We start from the raw sequence: 10,916 nt of genomic DNA, 5'->3' as shown, positions 1-10,916 counted from the left end.
TAAAGAGATAATTCATAAATTGAAAAATCAACCAGGTTGACCGGGGATATAGCCCAGTGGCATAAGCGCCTGCCTGGCAAGCGCAAGGTCCTGAGTTAGATTCCTAGTACCAAAAAAAAAAAAAAAAAAGCCACATGTAGTTCTAGAAATCCTCACGGGATAAGTAAAATGGCATGTATACCTGACCAGCAGAACGAAGCTGCTGAAAGCCAGTGACAAAAAAATCTAAAAACCAAGCAGAAGGAGAAAAGATGCACTAACTTAAAAGCAAGAGCAATACTAAAATGAATACATGACTTCCCACCAAAAACAGTAGACTCCAGTAAGTGGTAGAATTACTCTTTTGAGATACTGAAGGGAAAATAACTAAAGTTCAGGCTGAAAGTGTAGCTCAGTGTAGACCACTTGCCTTCCGTGGGCAAGGCCCTGGATTCGGGTCCCAGCACTGCACGACAAAACAAAACCAAAAACCTACAAAGTTTAACTTCTACATCCAGCAGAAATATCCTCCATGAACAGGACTCTGACTTTTAAAAACTGTGAAGTAGGGACTGGGGATTTAGCTCAGCGGCACAGTGCCTGACCAGCAAGTGCAAGGTCATGAGTTCAATCCCCGGTACCAGAAAGAAAACAAAAAAAATAATTAAAAATAAAAACTGTGAAGGAGAAGCCGGGGCTGTGCCTTGGCGGCAGAGCCTCTGCTCCGCATGCAGGGTGTCCTGGGTTTAATCTGGTGTAGTGGAAAGAAACTGGAAGTGAAAACATAGGAAATAACTGGAGGCATCTGAATATTGACTATTTGATATCAAGGAATTTAATTCTTTGTTCTAAATTATTGTGTTTGTGGGGTTTTTTGTTGTTGTTGTTGTTGTTGTTTTGTATTTGTCTTTTGAGACAGGGTCTTGCTATGCATTTCAGGCCTTGAGCTCACTTTGTAGTCCAGGCTGGTCTCGAACTCACAATGATTCTCCTGCCTCAGCCTCCTGAGTGCTGGGATTACAGGTGTGCGCCACAATGCCCGACTCTGTGTTTGTGTTTTAGAAGAGTACTTATCTTGTAGTGTTATACACTGAAATATTTTCAGATGAAATATTGGGATGCCAAGAATTTGCTGCAAAATTACCTGGGGCTGGGTAGGAACTAGGTGAAGTGAAACAAGTTGGATAAGTTTTATTAATTATTGAAGTTAAAAGTGATGGCTACAGACATTTATTAAATTGGTCTCTCAACTTCTATATATGTTTGAAGTTTTCTGTTTGCTTTTGTTTTTTGAGAAAATGTCTCATATAGGACTCGAACTTATAGTTTTCCTTTCTCAGCCTCCTACATGGGCGGTTACAGGTGAGCAACACCACGTTTGGCTTGAAGTTTTCCATGCTACAGAGCTTAGAATGAAGGTAAATTGAGACTTTTTTATCACACAAGAAAGGAGAGACTGTCGCTGGTGTGAAATTCCTATGGGGAAATTTAGAAAGCTATAAGCCCAAAGAGAGAGGATTATATTTTGTTCACAGTGTGAGGCTCACTTATTTATCTGCTTACTTACCTACTTATCAGGGCTGGGGATTGAACCCAGGGTCTCACACACATGCTCAGTGTTGTAAAGATGTCAAGTCTCAGGCCAGCGGTGCCGCTCAGTGATAGGGCTTTTCTGTAGCACATACAAGGGCCGGGGTTCAATCCCCAACACCAAAATAGGATAGGATAGAAAGTCTCCTGATTAGTCAGCCATAGACTCCCCATCATGTCAGTCAAAATATCAGCAAGTAGAGTCAAGGCGGGGTGTGTGTGTGTGTGTGTGTGTGTTGGTAGATTTTCTTTTTAGATGGGAAGGGGTCTCTCACTATGTTCCCCAGACTAGTCTCAAATTCATGAGCTGAGTGATCCTCCTGCCTCAGCCTCCTGAGTAGCTGGGACTACAGGCATGTGCCTCCATGTCTGGCTTTTTTTTTTTTTTTTTTTTGGTGGATCTTGGAAAGCTAATTATAAAATTCATATGGAATCACAAGAGCCTAGACACTCGTTAAAAAAAAAAAAAAAGCCTCATTAGGAAGCTACACTTAACGCAGTACGGGGATAGCTTGATAGATGATTGAGATCAGATAGATAATAGATAGGTAGATAGGTAGGTAGATAGATAGATAGATAGAGATTGATTGATTGAAAATGAACTAGAATAAAGTCCAGAAATATCCCATCACAGGTATGGACACTTGCTTTCCGATAACGCCGGCTCTGTGAAGCACTGGGGAGAGACAGACGCTCCTCTCCAGGAATGGTACTGGCATAACTGCGCGTCTGGATAGAGAAAAACCGAGCGCTGGGAGCCCCACAGCGGCCGTGTGATGAAGCCGGGTTTCCAAACCTGAATGTTCTGGCCTTAAAGTCCATATCCGTTACACTCTGGCAACGGCCTTGTCCTCTCCTAAAGCTACCCTGAGCACGCGCGCGTGCGCACACACACAGAGCTGTAGAAGTGCTTTGGGAGACCACCTTCCAGGTAAACAGGGCCTTGGCCAACACCCTCCATCGCATGAGGTGCGCCGGGCACCTGAGCACCCAGCCCCTTGGGAAGGAGCGGCCGCTGCCTCCGGTGGGGCTTGCGCAGGAGGCTGCCCTGTCAGCCCGGGTGCCAGGACTGCAGAAGCCCGCTGGCACAGCGGCAGCCAGGTGCGCGGAGGTCCCTGGGAGTCTGCCTCAGGCCATGCTTGGGAGAAGGCAGGAGACGGGCCACCACAGACCCTCAGGACAAGGCGTGTCCCACTTTAAAACTGAGCTTCAGGTCCGCGCAGCTGCGGTCCAGGGGCTCGGCGCGCTGAGGCGGAATCAGCAATAGGCCCTTCGGGGGTACCTGCGGCAAAGGCCCAGCCCCTCCCGGACTCTGGGGTGCCCTTCGGCCCCTCGAACAGCTCGGGCTGCCCTTCAGCCTCCCTCCCGCTTTGATTTCCTGGATCGGCAGGAAGGCCTTTGCTTGTGGCCCTGAGGCCTTCGGGCAGGGTGCGAGTCCTAGCTGAGGCCTCCCGCAGCAACTTCAAACTGGCTCAAAGGCTGGAGGGCCAAAGATCAAAACCACCCCGAAGAGTTTTCTTAGAATCGCAAGCTGGCAGCTCTGAAGGTGCTCACAAGCTCCCCACCCGGTTTCTAGATGAGAATCCGAGCACAGGATCTGACCGCAGTCACTCGGGATCAGCGCACCCGGGCTTCCTCGGTCCCCCCACTGCCCGCACCTCCCAGCGAGAGCGGCCGCAGTGCGCGAGCCTGTGCCCTGCCTCGGGTGGGGAGGGCCCGCCGAGGGGCTTGTCTCCTGGGGTTGTGGGTACAAAGCAGAGAGGATGTCCACAGCCACCGGGGTCAAGCGGGGCTGCGATCCGTCAACCAGACAGAGGGACAGCCACGCCCAGGGCCTCCACGCGGCTGAGAGTTACATGCAGAGCGCTGGAGTTGGCCGGGTCTCCCGGGCTGGAGTCGAGATCCTTGCAGAACAAATGAGTCATAGGAGAGATTTCTCCCCGCCTCCGCACGCAGGTCTTCTCTCCCGGCTCCAGTCTCCTTGTGGCTAGGTAAGGGCCTGTCCAGAGCCAACCACATGAGACGCTCATTATTGAGGTCTGGAGTTGATGAAATTAAATCTATTGGTCTGTTTTTTAGAGCTCTTGGTTCAGTCTGTTAAAAACCATGAATCATCAAACCAAACCACAGCTCCTGGTTTCACTTAGGAAACTGCCATTGTCTGAGATCGCACAGGGCCTTGGGAATAGGGAGGCCACTGCCCTCCCTTCGGAGGAGAGGAAAGGTGTCCAGAAGGCGAGGCAGAGCAAGCAGGGGGATCCGCCCTCGTGGAGCCGTCTGTCTCTCCACCTCTCCCTGGGTTCCCGCAGCCAGAGGAGGGTACTGTGCTGAGCCCTCCTGAGGCGGGTGCTGGCCAGAGGCAGGGACGGGCCCAGGAGGATGAAGGAGCTGCGTTTCCGAGCATCAGGCACTGGTGTTGCTCACAGATTCTCCCAGAGGCAGAAAGCTCCATTATTCCAGGTCCACTGGGGTCCTTAGTCCTGAGGGGACCCCCGACCCTCAGGCCTCCTTGCGTCTCAGGATAAGATCAGTCATGTGTCTTCCAGCAGAGGCATCATTAACGCTCCCAGAACAGGTAACACGACCAAGTTACCTGGTTCCCAAGACCTCTAAAACTATAAAAAGAAAACAGAACACAACCTAGCTGTGTGCAGGGCCACACTCCTGGGAGGCCGGGGCAGAGGATCCCAAATTCAAACCCACTCTGGACAGTTTAGTGACTTAGTGAGATCCTGCCACAAAAAAGTAAAAAGGGCTGGGGATGTAGCTGGAACCAGGGCTTCCTCCGTTCCTTCTGACATCCCTGCTGTGTGGTGGAGAAGGACAGTGAGAGTGGACGAGGAGCTGGTCGGTGACCAGAGCCCTGGGCTAGGTCTCTAGACTTCCAGATCAGATGCTAACCGTGTGTGACCCTGTGCAAATCACGAGACCTCCCTGAGCCTGCGTTCCCAGGGCTGGGGATTCTCGTAAGAAATAACAGAGAGCGGGGCTGGGGATTTAGCTCAGCGGCACAGTGCCTGCCTGGCAAGCGCAAGGTTGTGAGTTCAATTCCTGGTACCGGAAAAAAAAACAAAACAAAAAAAAGGGAATAACACAGATCGGGTAGGAAAACTCTGAGTGTGCTGGGAAGGGGTAAACCCAGGGCACGGGACTATCCCTGCCAGCAGTTCAGTCTCCTTGCGCCCCCCCCCCTCGAATTTTCCCTTCAGTTAAGCTGGGAACTAGAGAGTTGGGACCCTGGCTCTGGCCCATCCCTTTTGCTGCTGTCATCAGGAAAGTCCAAAGGTGCTACAGCTGGGGGAGGGGGCATGCCCGTCCTCCCAGCACGCGGGAGGCTGAGGTAGAGGAGCCTGGGCTACATAGTGAGCTCAAGGCCAGCCTGAATCAAGACCTTGTCTCATAAATCAAAACAGAAACACACACACACACACACACACACACACACACACCGAAACAACAGAGAAGAGCAGCAATGAACCAAAGGTGCTGCCGCCGCAGCTACGGGAGGCCTTCTTAGGCAAGGAGCACTCCGAAGGCCCCGCGAATGGCCCAGGGGCCCTGACTGGATGACCTCCAGGGCTCACCCTGTCCAAGGCTCTCCACACAGGCAACTCCAGCTGGCTGCGCTTCACGGAACCGGGCGGGTGGGGCAGAGCTGGGCACGCAGCCCTTGGCGTCCCACCAGATAGGACTGGAGGAGACAAGCATGCCCTCACGCTGGTCGTGGCCTGGCGCACGCCTCCCGGGCGGGGAGCGGGTCCAGGAGCACAGGCCAATCGTCCGGCTCTCACATCTGGCCCGGATATGAGCCTCCAGCAGCTCCAGGCTCAAAGCTTCGCTAAAATCCAGATGTCAGGGCTTCCCTGGGAAGAATCCAGAGCTCCCGGATTCTGGGGCCAAAGCTCCGCTGGCAGTGGGGTCCCTCTCACTTCCTCCCAGGCTTCTGTTCTTTCCAGGGCCCTGGTCTGGTGCCTCCAGCCAAACGTGTCCCTTCAGAGCCGGGGCAGAGGGCTGCATTCCCGGCCTTTTCTAGTCTTTAACGTTTTTATTATGCAAGGGTAACAGGTACAGTATGAGGCTTTAGCTGAACTCAGAAGAGTGGCAAGAAATGTCAGAACTGGTTCTAAATCTGAGAAAATTACTAGCACCCTTGCTGAGCTCCCGTTCAGCCTCCCCACCAGCCATTCCTTCACGGGCAGAAATCCCCTGGGAGCAAGCAGGTCTCTCCGTCTGTCTCTCTGTGTCTCTCTCTCATCTCCGACGGGGATCAAACCCAGGACCTTGAGCACGCTCGGCAAATGTTCGACTGAGCCGCATCCCCAGCCCTACCACTTGTTCTTCCAGAGAGGCCCACGCTCTATACAAAGGCCTCTCCCCTCAGGCAGCGGCTGAAACACTGAAAGTTGCTCCATCGTGGGGCACCCAGAACAAGAACCTCACCCCAGGCTGTGCAGAGAACGGAAAGATCATTCTCATGTTTTTTCGCTCACAGGCCTGCTTCCACAAATAACTACACTGTAATGTCTGCGCTAAATTATTCATCAACTTCCCTGCCATGTATGAAAATCCCATTCGAGACTGCTTTTCCCTGATAGCTCTTTCCAGTCAATAAATGTAGGTTCACTTAGTCCTCAGTGGTTGCACAGCACTTGTTCGAATGTTTCACTTTACTCAGCACAGCCCCGTTGATGGCGGCTTCTCATTCCCCAGGGCTGTGGGCAGCAGATGTCCACCCTGCAAGGTTTGACGCAGAACCCGGGCCGCCAGTCCTCATGCAGCCTGTCTAGGGGTGTCTCCTGTTTTCATTTGCAGGTATCATTTGTGCCCAGCTTGGTCATTTCTCTTTCAATTGTCTCCAGCCCACACCTTCGCTTCTGCCAACCATAAATGGGACCCGCTGTGGGAGTAAGTGCCGTCTTGCTCTAAGGTCCTGCTGGAGTCTACGTTTCACCTTCTCCACCCAAGTCCCACGAGGGGCAAAGGGCTATTTGTACCTGTGTCGTATCCTTGCCGTAGCCTAGACTCCCTAGAAAAGGTCTTTCGTCTTGGGAAAATACAGCAACTGAAAAGCCAGCCCCCTGGGACAGTGTTAGCCGGACTCAGCAACCAAGCTGAGTCCCTGTGATTTATCTGCCCACAGGTGTCATGTCCCAAACAGCCAGCCCACCTCCCTTAAATCTCATGGTAGGTTCTCAGACTAACTGCCGTTCTCTGCTACCTCCAGATGAGAACAGATGACATCAAGCCTTGACCACAGGGAGCCTTCTTATTTGATTTTTTTAAATTGTGATAAAATATGTGTAACAGAAAATTTATCATTTTAATCATTTTTTAGAGATATATAATTCAGTGGCATTGAGTACATGTGGTGGATGACAACTGGTGGTCAACTTATAGCCCCCAGCTGAACTGAACCCGCGTGGTGCTGGGTGTGGGAGGCCCGCCTGAGGAGTGTTCCAGCAGCATAAGAGGCAGGACCGGAGAGGAAGAAGTTCAGGAGCTGTTGGGAGCTGTTGGTTTTCCCGGCGGAGCTCGTCACGCTGGCTTTCCTGATGAACTTGGCTGTTCTCGTCGGAGGAGGAGCTTGGGACATTGTTGTCGCTGAGAATGGCTTCGGTTCACTTTGGGGGAGCTCTTGGTCCTCACTGTGAGCATCGCTTCCTGGCTCCAGAGGGGAAGATGGTGCACTGCTCAGTCTCCTGGAGAAGCTTGTCACGTTGACTTTGCTGATGGGAACTCGGCTTTCCCCATCATCGGAGGAGCTCGGGGCCTCACTGTTGCTGAGGATGGCTGTGGTACCTTTCAGGGGAGCTCTGGTTCTTTGAGCATCGCTTCCTGGCTCCAGTGTAGATCCCTCAGCCTGCTGACACAGATCCTTCATCTGCTGGCACAGACTTTCTAGCTTCCACCACTGACGTTTAGGCCTTCCCAGCACAGATCCGTGAAACAGGCCTGCCTGAGATGTTGTCATGGGCTCTAGGCCTCCAGTTGGACTCGTGGGGGGCATCGTTATGGGCTCCAGGTCTTCAGCTGGACTCATGCAGGACATTACTGTGGGATCCAGGCCCTCGGCTGGATTCTCCAGTTTTTGGAATGTGGACAGAGCTCCTGCACTCTCTTTTTGTATGTGATTCTTCGGGTGACTGTTATAAATAATCTTACAAAATGTGTCCTGTATTATATGTTCCCCTTGCCAAACCCCAAACTACAGCAGCACATTTACCTTGTGCTACTATCACCACCATCATCTCCCCTAATTAGAACTTTGCATTCATGTAACACTAAGTCCCTATTCTCTTCCCTAGCGCCTGGACTACTACTGTTCTACTTTCTATGAAGTTGACCATTCTAGGTAACTCACATACAATATCCTACAGTTTTTATCTTGTTGTGACTTTCTTTGCTTAGCATAAAGTCCTCTAAATTCATCCATGTTGTAGTGTATGTCAGAATTTCCTTCCTTTTTAATGCTAAATAACCTCCCATTGTATGTATACACCACATTGTATCCAACCACCCACTGACAGATACTTGGTTTGTTTCCTTTTAGCTATTGTGAACAATGCTACAATAATAATCTGTTCAGGTCCTTGCTTGTGTTTCTTTGAGGGTACATACCTAGAAGTAGAATGGATCATATGGTAATTCTATGTTTAATTTTTTTGAGGAATTGCTAGGCCATTTTCCAGGGGCAATGTACTATTTTACATTCCCACCAGCACAGGATTCCAATTTCTTTTCTTTTCTTTTTTTTGGTACTGGGAATCAAACTCATGACCTCACCTTTGCCAGGCAGGCGCTTGTGCCGCTGAGCCAAATCTCCAGCCCAGGATTTCAATTTCTGCACGTCTTTGCTAACGTGTATTTCATTTCTGTTAATAATAGCCATCTTGGGGGCTGGGGATTTAGCTCAGTGACACAGAGCCTGCCTGGCAAGCGCAAGGTCGTGAGTTCGATTCCAGGTACCGGAAAATAAAACAAAACAAAACAAAAATAATAGCCATCTTAATGGACATGCATCCTTGCTTTTAATTTTGCATTTCTATTGGGAGTTTTTTTTTTTTCTTTTGAGGTGGGAAGTTTTTTTTTTGGTCTTTTTTTTGAGACAGGGTCTCATTATGCAGTTCAGGCTGGCCTCGAGCTCACTTTGTAGCTCAGGCTGGTCTCGAACTTGCATGATCCTCCTGCCTCAGCCTCTCGAGTGCTGGGATTACAGGCGTGTACCACCATGCCCAGCAAGGTGGGAACTTCTTTAAGTCAAGAAATCCGAGATTCTTTTGAAGTAGGGCAGATGGTCCAGTTGAAAGGGCCTTGGATATGGAGGCGATTCCTACACCATCTTTAATCCTACCTCGCTTTAGCCGGGCATGGTGGCAAACGCCTGTAATCCCAGCACTCGGGAGGCTGAGGCAGGAGGATCGTTGTGAGTTCGAGACCAGCCTGGGCTACAAAGTGAGCTCAAGGACAGCCAGAACTGCATAGTGAGACCCTGTCTCAAAAAGGAAAAAAAAAAAAAAAATCCTACCTTGTTCTCCCAGGAGCCGAACAGAGAGGCTCAGCCCCCCCCACTCATCCCTCTATCCTTCACCTCTCCTGGGTGTTCTGGAGCTGCTGAGCTTGGTAGGGGATGATCAGCAAGTCTGAGATACAAAAACCTAAGGGAGAACAGGAGGAAGAAGAATGGAGACAAAGACGTGCCTCTGAGGGGCAGCAGTCAGCACTGCAGGGCAAGTCCGCGGGGTGCGCGAGGGGCCGTCAAGAGGGCCAGGGTGATGGCGTCAGAGGCAACATCCACCTCTCCTTCGCCCACCCTCTGGAGCCCAGAGAAGCCCTGGGAAGGGAGAGGGAGCCTCAGGGCTGGCCCTGCTATTTTTACAAATGAAGACCCAGAGATACAGTGGCTAACTTCAGGAGCACAGGAAAGGTTCGCCTTGGGGTCAAGAGGAAAACCCAAGACCTGGGCAGTTCCCACTGGGGGCGAGGGCAGAACTACGGAGAGACCCAGGGTGGATTCTGAAAGCGATTCGTAAGATGGAAGAGCAAACAGAGGCCCAGAGAGGGAAAATAACTTGCCCAGTCACCAGAGCAAGCAGGAACGCAGAGAGCACCAGGGCAACGCCTGCTGTCGGGAGAGCCTCTTCCCGACTGTCCCCTGGGACTCCCTGACATTCAAACCGTGATGACCAGGGGCCGGGGACATGGCTCAGCGGCACAAGCGCCTGCCTGGCAAGCGCAAGGTCCTGAGTTTGATTCCCAGTACCAAAAAACAAAACAAAACAAAGTGTGATGACCTATCCTTGCTGACACATCCTTGCACCACCCCGCACCGTGATGACTGGCATGCAGCTCCCTAAAGGGCAGATGTCCTTGGAGCGCGATGTTCCTCTGATTTTCAGTCTGCTGATTCCTCTGCCTCGCACCCCGGATACAGGTCCTACAGCCCAGATGAGGGCAGCAGCCACCGCGTTCCCTGCCTGCAGGCTCTGCCGAAGAAGGAAGAGAGGCTCATCTGGCATGACCAGCTCGGCCCGATGAACTTCATTTCCTTCCCGATTCTAAGAACCCCCCTCTAGGAATGTCTGAATGCCCACTTCCTAAAAGGACTACGAGGAGGGGAGCCTGAGTGTGTGCTAGAAATGAACAAGAAATATGGTCAACTCTCATTTCCTGCCCTCTTCCGCACCCTCTCCCCGAACAGCTTGCCCCAGTCCAGAGCAGCAGATTCTCTTTGCAAGGGAAGCTCCACTTCATACACCTTACGGACCCCAACCTCCCGGGCACCACAGCCCTGCCCCCCGGAGGTGACTTGGCACCCATGGAAAGGGAGCAGGTGGGGAGTCTGGTGCCCACCAAACCCACTCTCATGGTTAGCGGGCTCTGCCGGGCTCAGACCTGGTTCCGGGCCCTGTGAGAAGTGGAAGAGAGAGACAGCATTTCTCAAGGGGACTGAGCATGACCCCTTCCTCCCTGTACCTCCCTTCCTGGTCCACAGGAGCCCAGGATAGCGTGTGCGCGTGCGTGTGTGCGTGTGTACGTGTGTATGAACCTCCCTCCACCCCAAGGCTGCCATTCCAAGCACCTTCACTCAGGTGGGGCACGGAAATCATCGCTGGTGAGGTTGAAAGTCTCTAGAAGAGGAAGTCACCCTAATGTTCACCCACCCAGCTGCCACGGCAGTTACAGACATGCACTGGAGAAGAGGAAAAGGAAGGTCCCCCGCACCGGGGGGTACAGCATCTGTGTGGTGTTACGGAGAAACTCACATACGTGTGTTATGGTTGATACATTGTGCCAACTTGGGGAGTCTAGAGCTTTGGCTAAGTGACTCAGCAGTTCTGCCTCTTGGG

The sequence above is a fragment of the Chinchilla lanigera genome, unplaced genomic scaffold (genome assembly GCF_000276665.1).
Source record: "Chinchilla lanigera isolate Chin_1 unplaced genomic scaffold, ChiLan1.0 scaffold00071, whole genome shotgun sequence".
In the NCBI taxonomy this organism is placed as follows: domain Eukaryota; kingdom Metazoa; phylum Chordata; class Mammalia; order Rodentia; family Chinchillidae; genus Chinchilla; species Chinchilla lanigera.
This window is presented reverse-complemented; position numbering follows the sequence as displayed.